We start from the raw sequence: 26156 nt of genomic DNA, 5'->3' as shown, positions 1-26156 counted from the left end.
GATATGGTTGGATTTAACAGAGAACGGAAATTTTACTTCAAATAAACCTAACAATAAAATGTATATTATGATGCAAAATTAATACTTTTTTAAACTAATAATTATCTACATGTTTGCCTTTAATCATTACATTGTAAAGCTTACCCACATAATACTTTAGCTAGATAGGTATCATGTATTTTATCAGAATTTGAAATGTACCAATCATCAAAGATAGGTCGGGATAGCCTGGCTGGTAGGACACTGGGCCCATGTCCAAGAGGTCGTAGGTTCGATCCTCAACGGCCGAAGACTCAACGCGTAGTAAATGTTGACTAATGATCGTTAAATTTGCAGAGTCTCAAAGTCCCCCATGTTCCGATAACAAATCATACCTCTGCGGGTACTGATCCAGGAGTTTCATTGTCTTCTGGATTGGTTCAAAATTACAAGACTACGGAGTTGAACATTAGTATCTAGTCTTAGACCGAAAATTGGATCGACTGATCAACGACGGTTATAAAATGAAAATATAAAAAAATCGTCAATTATAGAGACGTAATGGCTCCGATGATAGAGAGCTTGCCTCCCAATGAGATGACCAAGGTTCGAATTCCAGCTACGGCTGGTTGAATGGTACGGCTGGTTGAATTCCGCACACGGCTTTTACTGACCACAGTGCTGACATAAAATATCCTCAGTGACTGACGGATCATGAGTTAAAGTCCCTTTGCAGTCAGGCAAACCGTTGGAGGTTTAAGTGGTTTTTCTCACCATGCACAGCGATTGCGGGTTAGTTCCATCAAAAAGTCCCCCCCACGAAGGCAAATTTCTCTTAATATTTAAAATATTTTTCTCGATTGGGTTCAAAATTACAAGGCTTCGGAGTTGAACATTAGTAGTCGTAAACTCAAAATTGACTCGACTGTTCAATGATGGTTATAAAATAAAATAAAAAATCGTCAAATAGTGAAAGAAGAAGTGCCAAATTTAAAACTTAACTTCATTAACATTTAAACAACATAGTCGTAATTAACATCATACCCATGCATCAAACCTAAAGAAAGATGAAAATGCGAAAGAACAAGCTTTTGCAATATGCATACTTCATTAATCTGAACTTAGTTCAGTTCGTTTCAGGTTGCTCTTCACTTTTAGTATAGAAGCTTACAGGTTCAGAGGAATTTTGGTATGATCTTGAAACTAGTACATGTACTAGTAATGAATCAACATTACTCGAAACTAGCACTTTAGATTAGCATGCTGTCGATTCCACCACAAAAATTTATGTCCTTGAACCAAATTTTTGACACTGATTCCACCACGATATCTAAAGATAGTTAATCCATCTACAGCATGACTCGAACCAGTGACACCGTGACACCTTACACTAGTGGAATACAAGTTCAGATTGAACCATACCCTGTTAGAAATTATAAAGCATGTTGAAACATTATGTTGTTCAATTTGGCTGCAATCTTAAAATGAAGCTAAATTGAACCATAAATTAATCTCAAACTTGATTACACTATACTATGGTTAAATATGAGCGGACACATAGTTCAATTTGACACCTTATTAAGGTTGAAGCCAATTTGCACAGCCTTATGGCTCAAGGTATAGGCATTATGGATTAGCGTGGAACTGATTTTTCTGAGAATGTACAACTTAAACTTGCAGCAACGTTAATCGTAAGATACAGATGGGGTTACAGATTGTACTTGTAAACTATATAACTTTAACAACGGTGCTTTTTATGTATTTTATAATTATTTGCAATAAATTATCCTGATTCAACAAGAACATAGCTCAACTTGTTATTTTTTTTATAGTTCTCTTTTGCTGCTTTTATAGTTTTCTTTCGCAAGTTTGCATCCTTGTGTCAGCAAGCCTAGTCATAAAATCTTACAAATACCATGATTCAATCTACCAGTTTTATCAGTAGGTACCAGTGACAGCAATAGTTTTTACCAGCATCACAAAGGCAAAATAATTAATGCCTGCCGGAATTAATAATCATATGCTGAGTGAAAATGTATTTAATTGAACATCGTTTAGTTGTTTATTGTCTGCTTTATGCAATATTTGACAAATATTCAAACGAACTCAAAAGAAATTCCTTTCTTTTATTTCATACTTCAAAGCTCCCGAAACTCTCATGATTCGATTATTCTGGCGAAATAAATACGCTTACCGCTCCATTTTTCCAGTCCACAAAACTTTAAAAGCCACTTTTCGTCATCGGAAGATCCCTCCTCCCTACTCATCACACAGCCTAAAGAACATCTCGACCAAGTTTCTCGGCATACCCCTTTTCTTCGAACAAATACCCCCCAGTAAACCTTCCCCCGCATTTTCGAAAAGCGTAATTACAAATCTCCAACGCCTCTAATTCCTTCACTCGCCATGATGCACAAAACTCAGCTAAGGGCTGGAATCTAATTTCTCTTCCGCACGAAGTAATCTTCGTTCGAAATCCATCTCTGGTGCAGCCCAGGGTTTGAGATTCCCAATTTCGCGTTTTAATTTGGGAACAGGACGGTTGGACGGACGTACAGACTGCTTATCTCTGCCCGGGAAAGGGAGACATCTGGAGTGTTGCTGAGTTTGCCAAAAGCCCTCTCTCCACACCCCACCACTGTTGTGTCTCGCTCTAATGACGAAATGATTGGACCGTCCTCTTGCCGATAAAGCCTTCCTCTCTTTGAAATCGATGAGTAAAACCCAGGGCGCTCAGCAGGTTGCCGGGGCGCAACAGCCCGTCCCGAACTATAGGAGATAGGCATTTAGAGGAATTTCAAAGAGGATATAGGGTCAGAGTGTCTGCTAAATCCTTGGTATTCTGCCTCTAGATCAAATTCTAAGGACATTGACTAACTCTTGACGATTTGAATGAAGTTTTACAAATGGCTGGCTTTTAAGATATCGAGTGCGTTTGGAGTATCTAAGTTAAGGTAAACCGGTTTTAATGGTTCCATGCTGTTCAAGAGGGTGATCTTTGTCTAATGTTGATTGGCTAATGCTGATAACGACTTATTCCATTAAATCAATGTCAATCAAACCGAATTTAATGGTTCAATGCCGTTCTGAATGGATGATCTTTCTCCAATGTTGATACTGACATGTTGCGACAAACCAATATTTTAGGACAAATAAAAAGCAGAATTATTGATATGAAAAAAAATAAAACTTATTTTGGGAACACTTTCAAGAAATATTTATAGTTAGAGACTCGACATAGTTACAGAATTATAATTAAATTGCTATATTATTATTATAATTATATTATTATTATATAATATCATTATTATATTATTATAATTATTATATTATATTATATTAATATTATTATTATATTATATTATTATTATCATTATTATTATTATTATTATAATTAAACCGAATTTAATGGTTCAAAGCCGTTCTGAATGGATGATCTTTCTCCAATGTTGATTCTGACATGTTGCGACAAATCAATATTTTAAGACAAGTAAAAAGCAAAATTAATTAATACAATAAAAAAAATACAACTTATTATTGGAACACTTTCAAGAAATATTCATAGTTAGAGATTCGACTTAATTACAGAATTATAAGAAAAGTTATAAACCACTTAATATTGATAATTTAATACAAAGCATGTAAGACTCAAGAAAGTAATAAGGTGTAAGCAAATAGTTAATTTTAAACATGACAAGCTATTTATCGCATAAAAAGGTACATGATATTATACACATAGTAAAGTTCAAACTATGAAAGATATGTGATGTGAAACTGTGAAACTAAATAATTACAAAGAAACAGCAATTATTATAATAAGCATAATTAAGCTTCAACTATCAGAGCTGTGAGGGACACTAAATGCTACACAGAAGTAGCAATTATTGGAATACACATGGTGAAGTTCAAACTAAAAGCGAATTGCGAGACTAAAACACAACAAAGAAACAGTTATGATTGTAATAATCTATATTATTGTAATAGTGATTGTGTATTATAATATAGCATATACTATATTATTGTATAACAATTATTATAATAGTTTTAACTGTAAGAGCTATGTGAGACACAGAAGTAGCAATTATTGGAATACCCTTAGTTAATTTCAAACCTAAGAGAAATTTGAGTTAAACAATACACAGGAGTAGCAGTTATTGGAATATACAAAGTTAAGTTCAAACTAAAAATGAAATGTGTAACTAAAACATAACAAAGAAACAGCTATTATTGTAATACGCATAGTTAAGTTTTAACTGAAAAAGCTTATCAGAAACTAAATGATGCATAGAAGTATTAATTATTGGAATACACATAGTTAAGTTCGAACCGCAAAATAAATGTGAGATTAAATAATACACATAAGCAGCAGTTAATGAAATACACATAGATAAGTTCAAGTTAAAAGAGAAACGTGTGACGAAGAAACAGTAGTTGCACATAGTTAAATTTAAACAATCTTTAATAGGACACTCTGAGAAATTGTTTCATTACTAATTCTGTTTCAGTTGCTTAGCAATTTAAATTTAAAAAAAAAAGGGAATCTAGATTGAAGTTTTAAATTATAATATTTCCCATCTTCAAACTATCGATTTGTAAACAATTTATACCAGAATAAATTATCGACTGCTTATTCTGCCATAATTTGTTTCCATTTTGGTAATAAAATTCAATATTTGAAACGCCATGGTATAGTCTAGCTTTATCTGAATTTACTTTTACTTTTCTCTAAATTTTAAATAACTAATATAAGAAAAATAGGATGCGTCGTATAAAATTTCTCTCGTTTTGTAGTGTCCTCTAAAGTGCTCGATGCCTTATAGAAATCAGAAAAATCTTTTCTATTTCTGCGATATAAACCCCGAACGTCAATTTATTTTCGTGATAATTATCTGTCAACGCGTACAACAAGACATTGGTGATTTTGTGACTAAAACATCTCTCGTCTTCCCAGCACAAAAGTTTAAAACGATCTTTTAAACAACCAACGTTCCTTTTTTTTTTTTAACATTCAGCAGAAAGAGAAAGTTTATTTCGTGTAAGACATAAAGTTTCAATTTTTGGTTAAAAATGTATTTTAACCCTACGTGCACCAAAGCTTAGCTAAACTATTTTAAAGCTTAGCTCAATTCACTAGTCAAATTGAAAGAGGAAAGAATGAGAAATAAGTCCTTTTTACTAAAGTTGTTTTTCCTGGTTTGATTTTTAAAAAAATCCTCTCTTCTTTACATAAATTTCAATATTTTTATTTGTCTGCATTTTTTTTTCATTGCAAACAAAATTTCATAATAAACTCAGTTCTGGAATGGTTTTTCGTAGCTCTCTAACCAAGGAAAATAAAAAAGCCACAGTTTAAGTTCCTTTCACTTGAAGCAAAGCTTTAATTTTAAACTATGTATACCATCTGAACGCGAAGAATTATTTTGTCTTTACAACGGACAAAGAACTTACAAAGTTTCTCAGTTCTTGCAAATTTTTCTGAGCTCAACTAATGCAACATTGGAGTAAATGTTTAAATGTTAAAAAATTAGACCACAAAAACTTCTCTTCTGTGATTCATTTTGAGCCATTTTCAGAATAAGAATAAAAAGCGCTGGCTCAAATTTGACCAAACATGCACGGATAAGTGTTGCAAAGTCACAGCAGTTATGAAAATAACATGTTATTCGCAGAAGAGAATCATTTCATATGACAACTTCTTCGAAAAACTGCCTCAAGTAAAACATAGTTTAATTAATAATATTTTTATAAAAAATTTCAAAAAACTTACTTTAAAGGTGTTATCATGATAAAATTAAGTAAAAAAAAGTTAAAATTAAAGTTAAAATTAAAATCAAATTAAAATTTAATAAAAAGTTAAAAGTTAAAATTAGGAAGAGTTATGTTAAATCAATTGATATACAAAAATACGTCAGAATAAAAAGAAAAGAAGAAAAAGAAAAAAAAGAAAAGGTATTTGCTGTGGCGTCCTCTGAAGCCTTGTTCAATAATATATAATGCAATGTTATGCCTTTGGAATTCAAAATAATGAGAAAACATAATGGAAAAAATATGGAAATGGATATAATAAAGGAAAAAATTACAGAATAATGAAAAGAGAAGAAGATAATTATTAAAGTAAAATAACATAATAATAATAAAAGTTTAAAAAAAATTTAAAATTCAATTAAAATCCAGGCCAAAAAGATATAATCTATTCATCAGCTCATACGAATTTATCCGCAAAAAAGAGTGCTTTCGAATATTGTATCAATACAGCAGAAGCAAAATTTAACAACACAATGAGTAGCACTAAAAAAAAAATTGTTTTAAAAAGAAAATAGAAAACATTAAGTAATAAACATCACGTAAAAAAAAAAAAAAAAAAAAAAAAAAAAAAAAACAGAAAAAGAAGAACCAAACGCAAAACGAAATCTATAAAGCAAGTAGCGAATTCAAATGAAATTAATATATTTTTGCATTAGAAAGCCAAATTACGAAATACGAAAACAGAAGCGCAAATTGAGCTAAAAGCGTAAATAGAAGAATTTTGTTCTATAGCGCGTTCTTACTGCAGCAGTACTGAAGCGCGTTTGATTTGTTAGTTACCAATGATTGGCCCGAAAATGGATGTGCGCAAAGTAATATTATACTGGATAATTTAAAGAAGTTTATAATTAAAAAGGTTGATATTTAATTATACAGTTTTTATGATTTTAGAAAATTAACATTTATTTAATTAAAAGAGAGAGAGAGAGAGAAGGAAACATGAATTTCCCGTTTTTCACTGGTTTTTAGACACGGATTTGCCGGAATGGATTTGCACATGGTTAAAATATATAAATTAACAAATAAGTTTTTTAGTAAATTTATTTATAATAACATACAGTTATGACTATTTTAAAATTTGTTAGTACCTCGTGTTGCTTTTAATTCATCGTAGCATCAGTTCATTATGTTTTTACTTATACAGTCTTTACTTTATATTTATACTGAATCCTACATGCTTATTCATTAACATTTTTTACTTCTATTTTCTACAACAAAATAATGAACAAACTTTATTCAGTACATTACAGAAGAAAAATTGCCTTAATCTTATAAACCTTATTTTAATACATTCCAATTCTGTTGGAAATTAGATATTCTCCAAAAATATATTGACGAGTCAGTTAAAAATAATGCAAGGCTTTTATAAATAACAAATGTCATCATAAATTTGAAATGAAAAAAAAAAATCAAATTAGCTTCATAATTCGGCTAGAACTGTGCTCGTAAGCTAACCAATGAGGAATACAAGCTGGGAAAAAGAAATGCTGCATAAAAAAAAATAATGTTAAATTACTTCTATAATAATACAAGAGAGCCTCGGTGGATCAGAAGATAGAGCATTTGCCTCCCAATTAGGTATCCCAGTTTCGAATACCAGTGTTGACTGGTTGATACGAATTCTTTTCCCGGAACTCACCAACCACAGTGCTGACGTAAGATATTCTCAGTGGTAGACGGTTCATGGGTTAGAATCCTCTTGCCGTCGGGCTAACCATGGCAGGTTTTCATGATTTCAAATGCAGGTTAGTTCCAACAAAAAGTCTTCCAGGATGGTCGTAAACTCAGAATTGAGTCGGCTGTTCACCGCTGTTTATAAAATAAAAAATATAAAATCAAGAGGCAATTTCAGCAAGAGGCCAAAACTTGATCAAAAATAAATAATTAATCCGTTCGGGAGGGACGTTGGAGAAAGGATTTTTTCTCCTCGGCTTAACAATGGGCAATATTGGAAATTAAACTTGAGACGATTCTGTTTTTTTTTTTATTTATTTATTTATTTATTTTTTTTACCTCAAGTATTCACGTCAGTGATGTTTTATAAGTGATGTTATCAAAACAAAGTTTCACTGAAAGTTTATTGCGTGATCTTTGACAATTGCGTACCTTTAAGTAATTAAGTCAGGTAAGCAAAGGCAAAATCAACTTGAGGGGACAACACTGAAGTGGAATTTTGAAAACTATCTAATTCAGTGACTTCCTATTTTTAGTTCCAGTTTTAAAACGTGTTTCTGAAAACATAAATACAGTTTACACTCGATGTTTCAAAATTGAAGGGAAGCTAAAAAAATTTGCTGACTTTTAATTAAAAACGATTTATTGATTATAATACTTCTTGTGTTACGTTTAACCCGTAATAGTTCAGTAATATAATTAAGACGAAGTCTTATTTCTAACTCATAACTTTTTCCAACTTTTTTCTTACTGCTAGGATTCCACTAAGACTTTATAATAATTCTTAAACAGACCAATGCACTCAACGCAAGTTATGTAAACAAAATAAATTTTAAACAAGAAAAAAAAATCAAAGCATAATCTCTGCAAGGAAAAATAAGAATTTAACGAAAAATGTCCATAAAACTTTTCTCATACATATGTACTTTTCTTTCCGAAACATAGAGCAATTGAAAAATTTAATTCCATTTAAAATTCAAATATTTAAGCCGATCTCCAATAAATTGAATCTTTCTGGTAAGTTCTTTTTTCCCCCAAAAAACTTCTTCAGGATTCCCCTCATTTCCCATTCACAATGCTTCTGTTGATAGCGAAAATAAAAAAACGAGAAAAATAAAAAGGATAAGGGAAAAAAGTTCCTCCACCAATACTATGATGTATGTAAAAGACGACAAAATCTCCCCTGAAGACATGTTGCGTTGCCATGGTTACCATCGGGCGTCCGTCCCTCGTCACTCTCGAAATCTGCCCGCCCGAGGAAAGGAGGGATTTCACAATATGCTAATCGATATTTCTATTCTTTTGTTCCAAAACGCTAAGTTCTAGAACTTGTTTCTGTGCAACGCGGAATGGATGGAATCTGGAGCTCTGCTAAATAAAAGCCTTTTCGGATCTGGCAACTTGATTAATAGTCGACAGATTGTGTGATGATTGAAGGGGATGAAGGATTTCGTCAACATGATAAAAATCGTTTGGGATTCTGAAAGCTAAAAGTGAAACCGATGTCAGTTTGAATAAAAATAACCCTACGATTTGGTTTCCAAATTTTCTTTTTCTGTCTTTAAAGTCTAGTATATATTTTATTCGAATTAAATTTGTTTGGATTTCATTTAAATTAACCAATAAATAATCTGTATCTTGAAGTAAAATTTTGATTTCATTCATACATTTAAAAGAGGGGAAAAAATAACAATTTTGCGAATTAATAGACAAAAAACACTTTCTTTCTGCCCCACTTTATACTTTCCATTCAAAATTTCATTATTATCTCCAATTTTATCTTTGAATAATTAAAGAAGTACTAACAAATGTATACTTTATTAATGTCTGAAATATGTCGTTAAACAACATTAGAATACGATAAATCCGTAATTATCAATTTCTCATTTAAAATTTTAAGTGCAGCATTTAATAATTTTCGTAAAATATCGCTTGAGTTTTTAAAAAATGTCATTTGATTACACGTGAACCGTGATAATTTTACGATTTATTAATATTTGATTTAAAAATTTCTTATTATCCCCAATTTAATCTTCCGATCTATAAAAAGAGCACCATTTAATAGTTTAAAAAAAAAAAGACACAATTTGCGTTCTTTAAAAATATTGTTCGATGATAGTCAAACGAAGGTGATAATTTTGATCAAGTCTTTGACTTTTGATCTAAGTTGATAATTTTGTGATTTATCCCTATATCATTTTTGCCCTTTATCCTTCCAAGCATTTTAATCCCCTATTTCACAATCAGAGGACCAAGAAAGAACAAAATAATGGTATAATTTATTAAAATATTTCCTTAAAAATATCGTTTGAGTCTTAGCAAAATGTAATGTGATCACAATTGAAACGTAAAAGTTCTGTAATTTATCACTTTTACACGGTTATCCCCAATTTTATCTTCATATGGTCAAAGAAGTTAAAAGGGTATTGTTTAATAGTTTCTGAAAAATATCATTTATGCGTTTGAAAATGTCCAAAATTGTAACGTGATAATTCTGCGATTTATCACTTTCTCATGTAAAATCACATCATTGAATTATGATAATTCTTCACTTTTCCACTTAAATTTCATCCACAGTTTAATAAAAAGAAGAAAAAAATGCTACATTAATTTAGCAGTTACAATACTAAAAGAAATAAAAAAATAAATAAAAAATGCTACATTAATTTAGCAGTTACAATACTGAAAAAAAAAAATTTATTTAAAAACTCGCAAATTGTGTGTCATGGTTCAAATTTTTGCTATCTCTATAATTGTCGAATTTAAATCCTATTTTTGTCAACTACAACTAACAAATTGCACGTTTGTAAAAAATGTAAGCACATGTTGAAAAATGCATATTGTTGAAAATTTGCAAATACCTAAATAAGTTGAATAATATGATGAATATTACATACTAAATGGTAACCCCATTGCTCCATAGAATATGGCTTAATATGCGCAATATTATGAATCAAATGTGCGATAATGTTCTGCCGTACAATAGAAAAATCAACGGAAGCTACAAAAAAATTATAAATTGAGATTTTTATATGTTTGGCATTTTTGCGTTAAAAACTGCACATTGCAAAAAAAAAATTTTTTTTTTTTTTTTTTTAAATTTAATTTCTTGGGCCGCGATGGCTGAGGGGATAAAGCGTTCGCCTTCCAATGAAGTGAACCGGGTTCGAATCCCACGATGCACTGTCCTCAGTATTAGGCGGATCATGGGTGAGAGTCCCTTTGCCGTCAGGCTGACCGTGAGAGGTTTCCGTGGTCTTCCTCTCCATGTAAAGCAAATGTGGGTTAGTTCCACCAAAAAAGTCCTCCACGAAGGCACAAATTTCTGCCAATACTATTCAGGAGTTCCTTTGTCCTCTGGATTGGGTTCAATCAAAATTACAAATCCAAAAATTGGGTCATCTGTTCAAGAACGGTTATTAAACATTAAAAAATAATAAAAAAAAATAATAAAAACATAATTTCTTTATCAGTCTCCTGAAAATCTCGTTTAATGTTGATAGTATTATCTATAAAAAGAAAATAGTTGTCAATAATTTTTTTTAAAATTTGTCACAAAGCACGTTTTTTTTTTTTTTTTTTTTTTTTTTTTTTTTTTTTTCCGCTAGTGGGTCCCACTTCCTAATCGCTGGCGCTCTTCAACGCTTACAATATAAGATTGCTTAGCCATCTTACTTAGTTTACTTTATAGATCATTATCGTTATCGTTACTTTATAGATCATTATCGTTTCGCTCGCTACTAAGTTAAACCCATTTGAAATCGTAAGAATTAAAAGATCAGCTAATAAAATCCTTAAAACTAATTCCTTTAAAAATAAATAAATAAAAATCACTCTTTTAGTCAAGTTATTGAAATATTTAAACATTATTATGCTTTTAAAAAAGTATGCACCGTAAAAAAAAAAATTTAAAAAAAAAAAAAAAAAAAAAAAAAAAAAAAAAAAAAAAAAAAAAAACTGAAACTGAAACTCTTCTGATTATTGACTGCTTCGTACATGTAGTTTTCAGAAAAGTTTCTTAATAGTTCGAAAACATCTTGTGGGGCTAGGATACCAGCAATGTTAGCCTTCTTCTATCAAAAGGTATCTCGATAGAGTCGGATCAATCTTATATACCAGTGAATTGGAATTTAATAGTTGTAGTGGTAGCCACGCTACAGTACTCCCCCACTAAAATTTTATCTGTGGTAGAATTCGATGAATGGATACCATAGTCGATTCATTCTGTTTTGCGAGAGGAAGAGAGAGCTGTATTAAGATCACCGGGCTTTGAGTGCTGGTCGTGAGAGCTGTATAAGAATCACTGTTGAGGGCTTGCTCGTTCTTGTGTTGCAATTAGCAGTCGAGTGTGTACAGGCCCCTGTTGCGTGTGATCAAAACAGAATAGCAACAGCGTGAGGAGGACAATGTCACAGTCACAAATAACAAATCATCTGTTCACTGTGAACCATCCATTGAACTTGGTGTGTTCAAAGAGAAGTGGGTGTTTCAGTCGAGGTAGACGAGTTGGGTAAGGCAGGCTTGTTCAGTCACGTCCGTGAATCAACCATGTGGTGTTGGGCTACCGGCAATGATAACCGTGAGAGCCGTAGTGGCTCAGAGGATAGAGCATTCGCCTCACAATGAGGTAAACCAGGTTCGAATCCCAGCGATAGCTGGTCCGTCTAAAGTCTTCTTGACGTCAGGCTTACCGTGGGTGATTTTCGTAGTTTTCCTCGTCATGTAACGAAAATGTGGGTTAGTTCCATCAAAAGTCCTATACGAAGGCAAATTTCATCCAATACTTGATCCAGGAGTTCCCTTGTCTTCTGAATTGGGTTCAAAATTGCAAGGCAACGGAGTTGAAAGTTAGTACTCGTTCAAAAAATTCTTGAGTCGACTGTTCAACGACGGTTATAAAATAAAATAAAATGTCAAGCGTCATCTTTCAAAATGGAGCTTCTGATAGAATCGTTTTAGCATGTACTTCTCTTATGTACTAGTAAATTGGATTTTAATAGCTGTTGTGGCAGCTACGCTACGCTCAGAAACTGAATCGGAGTCCATGAGATTCAGTTTCCTATTTTTAAAAATAAAATAAATTTTTCTCAATTGATCGCAAACGTGATATTAAATGAATTCTCTGAGATTCTTCGGAAACATTTTTGTCGTGTCAAAATTACTTTCTAAAATTTCTTACAAAGTACAATTCAAGATTCAAAAATTTGTTGAAAACACAATTATAAATTTCCGAGCTTTGAGTTATCGTTGTAAAGCTATTATTATTAACCTCTATAAGTATAATTGAAATATAATATTGAATTAAATTATAACTCTATTCATATGAACTATTCACTTTTAACCTTTCAATTCTTTCCAACTTATAGCTCAGTTTGCTTCTACGTTCATTCCACGCGAGAAAAGAATTTTCATTCAGAAACTTCTGAGCATGTAAGTTTTGTCTCCATGTTAATGACAGCTCACATGCTTGATATTTCAGTTCTGTGTTGCCAATACGAAAAATAAATTAAGACTTTCTTTGTCACCGTTTAAGAGAAATATTTTGGCAAATTGCATGACAGTATTATGGTTCAACCAAACCTATAATCTATTTATCTATTAGAGTTCAAGAAAGCGAATTGTATTGCACCTAAAAATGGTTCTAGTACCAACTTTACTTAAACTGCTACAAATTTTAGTGAAATTGTTATCCAAAGCTGAATTAGGTATTAGAATTTGAAAAGAGTTTTTCTTTTAAGGAAAAGATTCATTTTGTACACTTAGCATTCTTAGCATAAATATTTTATGCATTTTCAAAAAAATTTGAAATTTTTCAAGAAAAAATTTGAAATTTTTTTTTAATGCATTTTATAAAACTGAAGGAACATTTAAATAAAACCTTTAAATTGACTGATAATTTTAAGTATTTGGAACAAAAATTTACCTTCAAATTTGATCGTTCCATACGAATAAAATATCGTTCAAAGATATCAATATAATCAGGACATTTTTCAAAATTACTAAACATACTGTTGTAAATTTAACCATTATATTGTTTCATTGATGCTATTTTTAAATTTACTGCATTTATATAATATTAAAATTATTAAACAATTATTCTTTCTATTCTACTACTGAACAATTATTCTTTCTATTCTATTACTAAACAATTATTCTTTCTATTCTATTACAGAACAATTATTATTTAAAATTACTGAACAATTATTCTAAGTTACTGCTTTAGACACGGTTAATCATGGTGCTACAATTTAAATCATTTTATCATTCTATCGTATTGCCGCATTTTTAACCATGTTAAAATATTGCGGCCATTATATATTTGGAATACATTAAAATATGCATTACGAATTAAACCTGCTGCTATCGTTCGAATTTATTACTTTAATACATTGCTAAAATACTGATGCAAATTGAATCATTATATGATTAATATTGACTTCATATATGCACCGTTAAAATATTGTTTCAAGTTGTACCATTGTCCAGTTGATTACTGCATTTTGAACCTATTAAAATATTGTTGGAAGTAAAATCGTTTAATGGTTCAAATTTACTGTCGCATACATTGCTAAAATAATGATGCCAATGGAATAGAAAGATAAAATGGTTCAATTTTACTGCATTTATGCAATGTCAAAATAATGGAATAGTTCAATTTGTTTCATTTTCTCTTCAGATTGTTGAAATATTATTGCAAATTAAATCCTAATATCAGCAGCAAATTTGTACGATTTGTGCCAGGTTGCCGCAAAAGTTTCAACAGGTAAACTATATTGCTATGATATTTTTTTTATGGCACATTAATGTGGTTCACACTACACTTCTAATAGGGTTGCGACAAATTTTCACATAAATTTTTATTAAAATCAAAAATTTCATTTCCCAAAATGAACAAATAAATTTTACTGAGTGGTATGGTTTTAAAATGCATTTAAAAAAAATCTTTACTTACCATTATATGTGCTTGATAACATCACAGCAAGGTAACTATTTATTTTTTCTATTTCAAAGTTTGCTATAAACTGAATCAACATTCCAATATGCAAAATAAGAGACAGTTAACAGTTTCTGGAATAGATAGTTAAAATTATTGTAAATATTAAAGAAGTTGAATTTGTTAGAAAAGTTTATTAATAATGTGCTTGATAATATCACAGCAAAGTAACTTTTTGCTATAAACTGAATCAACATTCAAAAATGCAAAAAATCTAAAGTCAACAGTTTCTGGAATAGAACGTAAAAATTATATTCTATGTATTAACGAAGTTGAATTTGTTTGAAAAGTTAGATAATTAAAAAAATATTTGCAAGGAAAGTTGATATTTTAATTCACATTTTAATCAGCTCAGTACAAATTAAAATAAAATAAATGAAAACAAACTTTATTGACTGATAATTTTACAAATTAAAATTATTTCTTTCTGCTCAAACTGCCTTGTTTACAAGCTATTTATAATCGAAATCATAATGAAGAAATGAATGAATATCAAAAAAATGCACTTGCATCATTATGTTATATTTTTACCTACTAAACAATTATTTCCACTGATAAAAGTAGAAAATTTATTAGTGACCCTGGGAAATAAATGCCCCAAGCGTCAAATTAAATAACTTACTTTTTTTCACTTCTTAAACGCTCAATTTCATGCTTTTTCTAGTTTAAAATCTGCGTTGAACAGCCGAGTTAATTCTGAGTTAACGAATATCAATGTTCAACACCGCAGTTAGTCATTTTGAACCCAACCCTGATGATAAGGGAATTCCTAGATCAATAATTACTACAAACTAGTCTTCGTGGAAAACTTTTTGTTGGAATTTCCCCGCATTTGCGTTATATTGAGAGGAAAACTACGAAAATATTTATGGTTAGCCAGATCGTAAGGGATATCTAAACCATGACCACGGAGGATATTTTACTTCAGTGCTGTGGTCGGTACGAGCCATGAGCAGAATTCGCAACGCTGAGCAGAATTCAACCAGCCAACGCTGAGATTCGAACCTGGGCTTACTTCAAAGAGAGGCGAATTTTCTATCCCCTTAACCATCGCGGCTCAATTTCATATTTCATAATATTTTTTAAACTGTAATTTTCTTAGCATAATTTATTTGCAAATATTCAATAAATAAATAAATAAATAAATAAATAAATAAATAAATAAAAAAGCAGAAGAACTAAAATGTATGTGCGCTATTTTAGTAAGCTAGTTTTTATTTTTCACAAAATTGTGTATTTTATTGTAGAATGTTATTCGAGCGAAATACTTAAAATGATAATTGACAAATAATAATAAAAATTTGAAAAAAGAATTAGAAAAATAATCAAAAGCAGAGAATTTAACTTTACAAAATTTTATATTTAGTTTTTAAAAATTTTAGTTTTAGTTTAAGAAGTAATTTCTGAAACGAAACGAACGAAAATAAAAATATTTTCTATATTTGTTTAAATCTGAAGATACAGTTGAAAACGTGATGAAACTTCAAAAAAGTTATATTTATGGTGTTCCGTAATGATCACCTTTAATATCTTTTTTTTAAATTCTGGGAAATTACTTCCGAAGAAAACGAAACTGAATACATCAAAATCTGTTGGACTGCAGAAGGAAACCGAGAAAAATTGGAAAAGTTTGCAATAACCGCCAAATATTCTTAGGCAACCAAACTGGTTTCGGTGTTTTTCATCTCGACCAATTCGGTAGATTTCGGTAATGTTTTCGTGTTTCCCCCGAATAAATATTAATTTTTGACCACAAATTTTCAAACTTTTTTGACCTAATTTTTGATACTCTCCTCACATTACTTGACGATAAATAAGGAATATTATTAATTTTCATACCACCCGTTCGATCTAAAATACATTAAATATTCAGAATTAAATGAATTTATTATAGAAAATTCTGTATTTGAAAAGAATTTATTTAACTGCATTTAAAAAGTATTTTGTAAAAAAACATCATTGTAGCTCAAGAGCTGAAAAATATTTTGTTATAAAAGAATGTAAAAGATATTTTAATAATTTATAAATGACTTTTAATAATTTATAACGACTTTTAATAATTTATAAAGAAATATTTTCTCTCAAAACATATTTATGTTTTTAAAGAGAAAAAACGAAAGCCATTTATACGACTTATTTTGATTCCTACAAAATTTATAATTAACAGAATTTATAATAAAATTAACATTATATAATTTAGCAATAACTTAAATATATTAATATTATTAATCGTTAATTAGTATTATAATATAATTAACAATATATAATAATATAAAATTTATAATTGAAATTAAAATTTATAAACACAAAATATCTGACATAAATTGTACTTAGTGAATCAAATTAGTGCAGTTTTTCTATTAAATTATGATAGGAACACGCTATACAAACTATGATATAATTTAAATGAGAATCCAAGTTTAATTAATTCTTCTTGCAAACTAAATTTTTAGGACTCAAATAGAATTAAAAATTGTTTTCACTTGAATTTATCATTTTTTTATTCGATCAAATACAACTTTTATTTTTTCCATTATTTGATTCATGAAAATTCACAAAATTAATACAAAAAATTTCAATATAATTTTAATTGAAACATGGCTTGAACTAAGTTTTACACACTAATTTTTTTCAATCTCAATAACAAATAATTTTAGCCTATACCCTCAGTTTTCATACTTTAAAATCTATCGTTGGATTTATTCTATTTACAAAAATTTTTAGAACTGATCATCTGTGAAAGCAAAATAATTTTTTCAGAAACCCAGTTTATAAACTGTTCTATCAGAACTAAAAATTAGACTTAGAGAGCTATTAGTTTTTTAAACCATTCATAGATGGCAGTACCAACATCATTTATCATATCTTATTTCAGAAAAGAGCAAAATAATGATTAATTTATTCCTTGAGTGACAGGTCACCAATAAATAGACCAAAATAAGTAAACAACCATTTATTTCTGTTTTCAGAAGAATTTGTAGTTAAAAATAGTAATAATATTTAAAAAATAATCTCTTAAAATGATTTAGAGCTGCAGTTAAGCCAGCAAAGCTCGATAGTAAACAAAGCGTAAAAGTGATACGTCACCGAAACGATTTGTCATTGGCTAAGCAGGATCATGATGGAAGGGTAGGACGTGACATTGCAGAGGGCCGGCCCACAAGCAGGATTGAGAAGGAGTTGTCAAAAGTGAGTGGTCAGGACTGCTACGCCATCTAGGGTCGAAAATAAACAATTTATCATTTAGTTTGTTTACAAGTTGTCAGTTGGATACATTACTTCAAAGCAAAATATTCAATTCAGATGCGTTCACATAGGGACTGAGTTTTCATTATTCATGTTTTAAATTTATGATGAATTTAAAACATAATATTTAAATTAACATGACATTAAAATAAGCATTTTAGATGATTGCTTTAATCTCAATTGAAATTTGATTTTAAAGTTGATAACTTTTCATTTTGAGACATTTACTAAAATTCCCCAAAGTTAATGTTGTAACACATTTTAAAAATTTTATTTCGCAATTTTTTTTAGGAAATGCCTAATGTAAATTTTTTTTTGGACAAAATATAGAGCTTATTGCTGTTTTTATATCACAGTTGTCTTTCAGATTAAAAAATGAAATATTTAAACAAAGTCAATTTAGATTTCAAAATTTAAAAATTGCGTTATGACATTGCATTTTAATCATTATGACAGAAGAATGAATTATAATTAAAATTTTATACAAATATAAATTTTATTTTTGTAATAAATTGCAGAAAAGAATTAAACAAATATTTATTTATATTCGTCAATTAAAAGTATTTTTATTTTCTTGTAATTTTTTCATAGTTTATAAAATTTACACAAAATTAACAGTAGACACTGCAAGTATTTAAAAGAAATGCTAATGCTAAATGTTTAAATGCTAATTACGAATACGTAGTTTTTAACATTTTATTCGTTACATCTTTTCTGAAGCTAGCGAATTCCCTGTTAGTAAATCTAATTATCTTTATGTATAAAAATATAGATAATTAGATTATATATAGATTATATGTATAAAAATATAGATATGTAGATATAGATAGATATATAGATTATAAATAAATTCAATGTTTAAAAGTTTGAATTGATTTTATGTATCAAATCACACTTTATGTAAATGTTTTTGCTTTAAATATGAATATTATGAGATGTAAGTTATAGTGGAAGTTATAGTGGAAGTTATGATTGAATGATCGAAGAGATTATAAATAAATAAATTTTTACATTAATAAATACACTTTTGCATTGATAAATAAATTTTTGCATGAATAAATAAGTTTTTACATGAATAAATGTATTTTTACATTAATAAATGCATTTTTACACTAACAAATACATTTTTACATTAATGAATAATTTTTTACATTAATAAATACATTTTTACATTAATGAATAAATTTTTACATTAATAAATAAATTATAAATAAATAAATTTAAAACTTTTTTTAAATTTTTAGACGCATGGGGCATCCTCTCCACAAATCTGCTTAAACTAAAAAAGTCTGGTACGTCCCATCACTCACGATAGGTGGCACAACCAGATAAACTAATTAAACCACGTTCCACTGTTACTTGACAAAACACAGCTCAACTACTACCAAACTTGATTAACAAAAAGCCGAACAAAACATACTCCTATGTCCAGTTATCTAGTTAAATTTCATTTTTATAGTTCTGAAACCATGGTACCTATAAATTGTTACATAACCCAATAGTTTGGTATTCATAATTTGTTTAATCATATAATTTATAAAAGGTTTCAAACCCGTAAACGTAAATAAATGTTCCTAACCGTATTTTTACGTTTACTTGAAAGGGCAGATTGCTGCTGGTTATTTTACAGTAATTCTAAAATGAAAATTCTAACAATGTAACATTTGATGCAAAAAATAAATAATGCAAAAAATTGATAAAATAAATATTAAATGTCAGAGATATTTATTTAAATCGATGGTATCGAATTGACTATATTAAAGTAGTAGAATAGATATAAATATATCTGTCGAAATTATTTTTATGTTATTTTCACGCCTACATCCACCTTGCCTTTCTTTTGGGACAAATGTGAACAAATTTATTAAACGTTCGGTATAATTATTTATTCGAAAGTTTTTGATAAACGTACATAAAAACTGTTTTAAAAAACAAAATATTTTTTTTCTTTTTTTTTTTTAATCTGACTGTTGAATTTAAAAAAAAAAATAATAAATAAAAAATAATAAATAAATAAATAAAATTAAATACTTTGATTAACTTTTGATCTAATCGTTAGATATTTAAAATAATTCCATGAAATTTTGATGGCTGAAGTTGCATAGATTAAATGTGCGAGTTAACTAGGGCAAAGATGATTTTAAGCTAAGGAAATAGACGAAAACGTATTTTTCTCACAAAGCATACCTTTTATTTTCTATACATTTTGTGTAAAATTTAAAATTAAAAACTCGAAAAATTTGTATATCTTAAAATATCAAACTTTTCGCAGTATTACTGAATTAAATTGTAAAAATAATTTAACAAAAATAATATAATAAAAATAATTTAATAAAAGTGATAAAATAAAAATAATATAATAAAAAAATATAAAAATAATATAATAAATGGGTTTAAAAAAATATATTGTGCAAGTATAAACGAATACCATATTTATAATTAACCATGTGCAAAAATTTATTTATTACCGAACTTAAGAATTATGGTGAAAAAATATTACATCTAATATTTTGGACTGTCCTCTTATTTGGATCATATTTTCCCGATATCGACTCTCAATAACATATTAAAAAATTTAAAATATTCGAATTTGTGGAGAAAGGGAAGAGCACATTCATATTCAAAAATTACGTTTTTGTGTCCGATTTCATTACTTAAAATATCTCATGCATATTTATAGAACGCTCTTATGATACCCTCTTAATACGCGAAAATTCAATTATTAAATCAAAAGTTATTCAGAGTACTTCTTTTCTTCTTTTTTTTTTTTTGGCGCTAGCTTTACTTACAGCACATACATCAAGCTCTAACCAACTAACCGCTTAGTAGATTTGTAAAGAGATAAACTATCTCAGACAATTGATTTTCTTTCATTTACTTGTGCAAGACTTGACTTTCCTCCAAAAAAAGGTGAAAACAGCAAAGCTTTTTAAATCCCAATATCAGAATTTTGAAGAATCACGTTCTGAGAAGCTAATACATCAACTGTTAAAGACTCATAATACATCCACCTGAAATAACCGCTTGTAACCTTTTCTTTCTTTTTTTTGCACCCTTTAAAATCGATTGAACATCTTGGAAATATAGGCTGAAAATTTTCTTGCCTTGGCGACATTATCTGGTATTTCGTGGCGCAATTCCTCATTAATGCATCGCCTTTTTTATTCTCTTTCTTTTTATTCATTGTTTTCTGTGTAACGGGAGATGATATATTGTCTGCTGTCACATTTAATCAATTCTGCTACCCATACTCATTATAGGGGCACTTCGTGATAGCGAGAGATTAAACCTCGTTCAACAGATTTAAATTGGCTATTTTTTTATTGTTATTTACTACTCCCTTGCTTGGCGACTTTTGAAATTGGCTATGTTCTTTCTACTTTTCTTGGAACTTTTTCTCTTTGATAAATTAAAAATATAGAAATCCGTTAAGAAAGTTGCTCGGATTTGATTATAGGGAGGAAGAGTTGTGAAGTTTAACTGCTGTATTTCAATTATAAATAAACTTCTATGCACATTTTTTTTTCTTTGTACAAGCAATTTCAACGATTAAGTTTATATAGTCAAACTCGATTGAATAAGTTTAATATGGTGTAATCATGATTACAAATTTTTATTACAACTGTAATGGTGATCAAAATACTCAATTACAGTAATCAATTACTCGCAATCATGATTACAAATATTTGTAATTTTGATTACAACTGCATTCATGATTACATAACCAATTACAGTAATCAATTACTTGTAATCGTGTAATTATTATATAATTTAATTACTTATAACCATGTAAACGATTACTTACCCGTAATCGTTTTTGATTTGATTACTTGGAATCGCGATTTCAGTTGCAATCAAAATTTTGGTGAATTTTAATCAAGATTACAAGTAATTAATTACTGTAATCAATTATTGTAATCATGATTACAGCTGTAATCAAAATTATAAAAAATATTAATCACGATTGCAAGTAATTGATTATACTTGATTGTTGTAATCACGATTGCAGCTGTAATCAAAATTATGTTATCTTGTAATCATGATTACAAGTAATTGAACAGGGGAGAGTGAGGTCAATTGCAACATTTTTTACTTAACTATTTTTAACTAACAAAAAATCCAATATATTATTAGTATTAATTGACAGACGAGTAAAGTAGATTATCCCCTACGTGAAAAAATAAATAAATACCTTATTTTAAATGCTATTATATTAGTTATTAACAATTTTTGACAGTCGTGCACTTGTTACAATTGTCCCCACTTACGGGGTCAATTGTAACAGTTCATAAATTCAACTAAAACATAGTTAATTATACACATTATCATAGTTGCGATATATTTTTTTATTGATCAAAATAGTAGTGATATTTTAGGAGTAAAAATATTAATGAGCAGAGACCTAAAGGGTTAAACTTTTAACTTTAAGGAGTTAAAAATTTTAATTCATGCTGTGAAAGGTGACAAATAAAATAATGCACATGCAACATAATATAAATGATATAGGAAACTATTGGTGGTTCTTAAAGAGTTAAGTAATGGTTTGTAAACATAAGATTATTTATTTTCAGCTGTTACAATCGTCCCTTTACTTATTGTTACAATCGTCCCCAAGACGCCATTTCAGCTTCATTTGTTAAAAACAATGCTAGTTAATTAACAAAACTAATTTATTTTTTTTGAAATGATAATTAAGGTGTCCACTTACATATTCGGTTAATAATTTTTATTTGCTTAAACAAAATTACTTTGTTACAATATAATATTCTAATACCAAAAAAAGTACTTACGCAGTGTGAAAATATCTTTTGTGATGTAACTCTTTCAAAAGTACATAAAAATGGTTGCCAGCAGGGGTGTACACGTAGATTTATTAAATACACCTTGTGCACCACCTAGGAACCAAATCTTGAAGCCGACACTCGAAACTTTTGCTCTGTTACAATCGTACCCTGTTACAATTGACCCCACTCTCCCCTACTGTAATTGAAAAATTTAATCGATTACAGTTTTGCCCAACTCTGTTCGAAAGTTATGCAGGGTGAAATTTCTTTTATTTTGTGCCCTTTAGAGTTAATAAAAAAAAAAATCAATCTTTGTTTCGAGAGTCTTATTATATATGATAATTAACCGACTGACAGTTCTGCTAGCAAAAAGGCGTATTTTAACCTGCAGTCTTCACCGTATAGCAAATCCGGTTTTAACATGTTTATTAGGTAAGGTAATAGTACATTGGGGAGAAACATTCTCTCAATTTTGTCCGTTTTGTAAGCCACCAGTGGGTTTAAAATACTGCAGATAGTAAAATATGAAATCACACACAAAAGCCTAGTTTTTCTGAGTAAACATATTCTTTTCGATGAATTCGGATTATTGTCCCTTAAAATATAGAGAGCAGCTGTAATCTGGAACACTATGGTCCCAATTATTATTACCGAAGTTATAAATATAGTTATAGTTTGGACGCTTAATATTAAGGTCACTTTCTGAGTATTAAGTCATGTCCGGACAAGTTTTAAAGCAGATTGAGAAATTTTAGTACACATTTATAAAATTCGTTTAGCCAATGATAATTCCACGTAAAAAAAAAATTTTTTTTCTTAATCATTTTTAATTATTTTATCTAATAAAAAACAAGTAATATAAAAAAAAAATTATAGATATAGGGAGATTGTGAACTAATAGTAGGAATTGAAAAAACATTCTCTCGGAACGGAGGGAATCATGTAAGTTAAGGTCCCAGAATTTTGCGACCAACGGCATGATTGTGGCAATGGGGTCAGCATTGCGCATAGGCCACTTTTACTTCTTAAACAAGGAGGTACCCATCCATCTGAAGCTAAGTGGGCTTCAAGTTGTCACTGGGGATCAATAGCCAGTGCTTTAGATTGACAGTAAGGGTTAGAGAAATATTCACTTGTCTAAAAATTTTTACACTATTTAAAATTATTTAATTTTAAATAACAAAATATAAAACTTTGACGAAATCGAGTGAATAGTTGTGAAATTTTAAAAAAAAAAGAGCCACTTCTAAAAAATCTATTTCTCTGAATCTATTCTACCACTTTCGTTTAAACTTGTATTTTGTCATTTAAACTTACATAGTTTAAAATATGGCATAGTTAAAAGTGGCTGGGTGGCGCAGTGGGCTTGTCGTCGGCCTTCTGAGCCCAAGTCTGCGGGTTCGATCCCCGGACCAGACACCGGATTTTCGGGATGCAGAAAATCCTCAGCGACCATGTCGTATGATTATGCGGCATGCAAAAGATCCCTGGAGTGCCTTATTGGCTCTTGGCATTTCCGGCAAAATTAAAAATTCCTAGTGCACTTTAGCATCTAAATAGAGTCTCGGTGCTGTCATCTAATGTGGCAGAAACTAGACGTCCAAATTAACATGACCAATGGTATCTCCCCCATTGTGGTGGTCCTGAAGGAGTGGATACCATATCTGAAGAACGCACTAGGTCTGCTCATCGGCAAGACCGATTGTGCAGCTCAGTATAGTAAAATATGAAAGTAAATAGTAAATATAGTAAATATGAGCTATAGTAAAATATGAAATTAACAATAAGGACCCAAACTATCGACCGCTCTCCGGACTGAATTATCGGAACCGTAATTATCAGATTTCAAATAGCTCACAAGTTTTGATATTCGAATATTGAAATCTGGCGAAAAAAGAAAAAGGCATGTTTATTCAGAAAAAGTGCGTGCTTGTGTCTGATTCTGTAGCTTAATTAATAATTATCATAAGCTAATTAGCATATTTGGGGTCATCAATTTAAGCTATTACGATTGACATTTAATTTGTGAAAATCCCAACTAAACACTAACTTTTTCTTCGTTTCAAAATATCTTTTTTAAACGGGAATCAAAGCGTTCTTCGGTACAAATAAATAAAAATTATTAAAATATTTCTTTATCACTTTTAAAATATCAAGAACTGCTTTATAACTTATGCTTATTGCCTATTAATATGAATCTTAAATCGATTAAATTGTATTATAATGAAATATTTAGACATTGGTTCACATACTTAAGAATATAAAATGATGTTATACAATACAGCAATTAATGCTAAAGTTATCTTTTTAAAACAACGTTAATTCGAATACATGAAACTTATTTTTACGATATAATTAATTTAGGACGCATACACACATAAAATTTATGAAATAAAATTAGTTTTTAAAATACACATAATTACCGAGAAAATATTAAAATAAATATGAATTAAGCTTAATCCACAGACTAGAAACAGAAGTGGAAAGAAATTAAATACTATAAAATTGTTTAATTTAATTCAAAAATATGCACAAATTTGCATGAAATTCTATTTACTTTCTAAATTTAGACATAGATCTGAAGGGGAAGGAAATTATCTTGAAATTGATCCCTGTACCCATGGTACCGACCACAGGATCACAGATTTTACGAACACGTATATCGCATGTACTTGGTGAGTCTTAGCGGACTGGAGACCGATTCTCTAACCATTGCGCTACCATGACCACTAGCATTAGCTAAGTGGCTACTTCGAAGGCGACAATAATTCACGATTGGTGTTAATGCTTTTGGATTACAATTTCTTTATTGCGGGTGTTAATACATTAACTATCTTTAAAGCGTATGTGAACGTTGAGTTTTATTTAATATTTTATAACAGTCGTTGAACAGCCGACCCAATTTTTGTGGCTTACGACTACTAATGTTCAACTCCGTAGCCTTGAAATTTTGAACCCAATCCAGAGGACAAGTGAACTCCTGGATCAAGTATTGGGAGAAATTTGCCTTCATGGAGGATTTTTTGATGGAACTAATCCGCATTTGCATTACATGGAGAGGAAGACAACGAAAACCTCCCACGGTTAGACTGACAACAAAGGGATTTTAACCTGTGATCCGTCTATGATTGAGGATACTTCACGTCAGCACTGTGGTTGGTGCAAGCCGGATGCGGAATTCGTGTGGACCAGCCATCGCTGGGATTCTAACCCGGAACTCTCTATCCCTCGAGTCATCGCGGCTCCTATCATTGAGTTTTATTTTATTTTATATCCGTCGTTGGACAGCCGATCCAATTTTGGGCTTACGACTATTAATGTTCAACTCCGTAGCCTTGTAATTTTGAACCAATCCAGAAGACAAGGAAACTCCTGGATCAGTACCCCCAGAGGTATTGATTTGTTTTGGGAAAATGGAGGACTCGACAGATTTAATGTGCATCAGTCACCATTTACTACACGGGGAGTCTTAGGCCGGCTGGGATCGAACCCAGAAACTCTTTGACGTGGGCCCAGTGCCCTACCAACCAGGCTATCCCGGCCCGATCGTTGAGCTTGGTGCTAACATAAAATAAAGTTTTCCTTAACCCTTGGCTTATCGCTGGTACGACTCATGATCCAGAATGGTAGCTGTTATCATGCGCCGTAGGAAAAGGGTGTTGACATATATTTTT

General features: G+C 30.0%; 1 long non-coding RNA gene across 7 annotated transcripts in view; it reads right to left on the bottom strand.

Annotated features, from left to right (window-relative positions):
* LOC107455688 (uncharacterized) overlaps positions 1-26156 on the bottom strand; it is a 105242-nt gene that overhangs the window by 5088 nt on the left and 73998 nt on the right. For 2 of the 7 annotated variants that reach the window (XR_001585617.4, XR_015429929.1), the window contains 2 exons: positions 17540-17667; positions 14411-14526 (listed from right to left, as the gene is read on the bottom strand). The exons of 1 other annotated variant lie outside the window; for it this stretch is intronic. This is a non-coding gene — a long non-coding RNA (uncharacterized LOC107455688). Of the gene's footprint in view, positions 1-7300; positions 7594-14410; positions 14527-17539; positions 17668-26156 lie in introns of all 7 variants that reach the window. 4 more of the 7 variants (XR_015429930.1, XR_015429926.1, XR_015429925.1 and 1 more) reach the window with 4 other exon arrangements.

Source organism: Parasteatoda tepidariorum, chromosome 10 (genome assembly GCF_982258835.1).
Source record: "Parasteatoda tepidariorum strain Cologne lab strain chromosome 10, Ptep-v5.0, whole genome shotgun sequence".
Classification (NCBI taxonomy): domain Eukaryota; kingdom Metazoa; phylum Arthropoda; class Arachnida; order Araneae; family Theridiidae; genus Parasteatoda; species Parasteatoda tepidariorum.
Note: the sequence above shows the minus strand (reverse complement) of the source record. Positions and strands in the feature narration are given on the sequence as shown.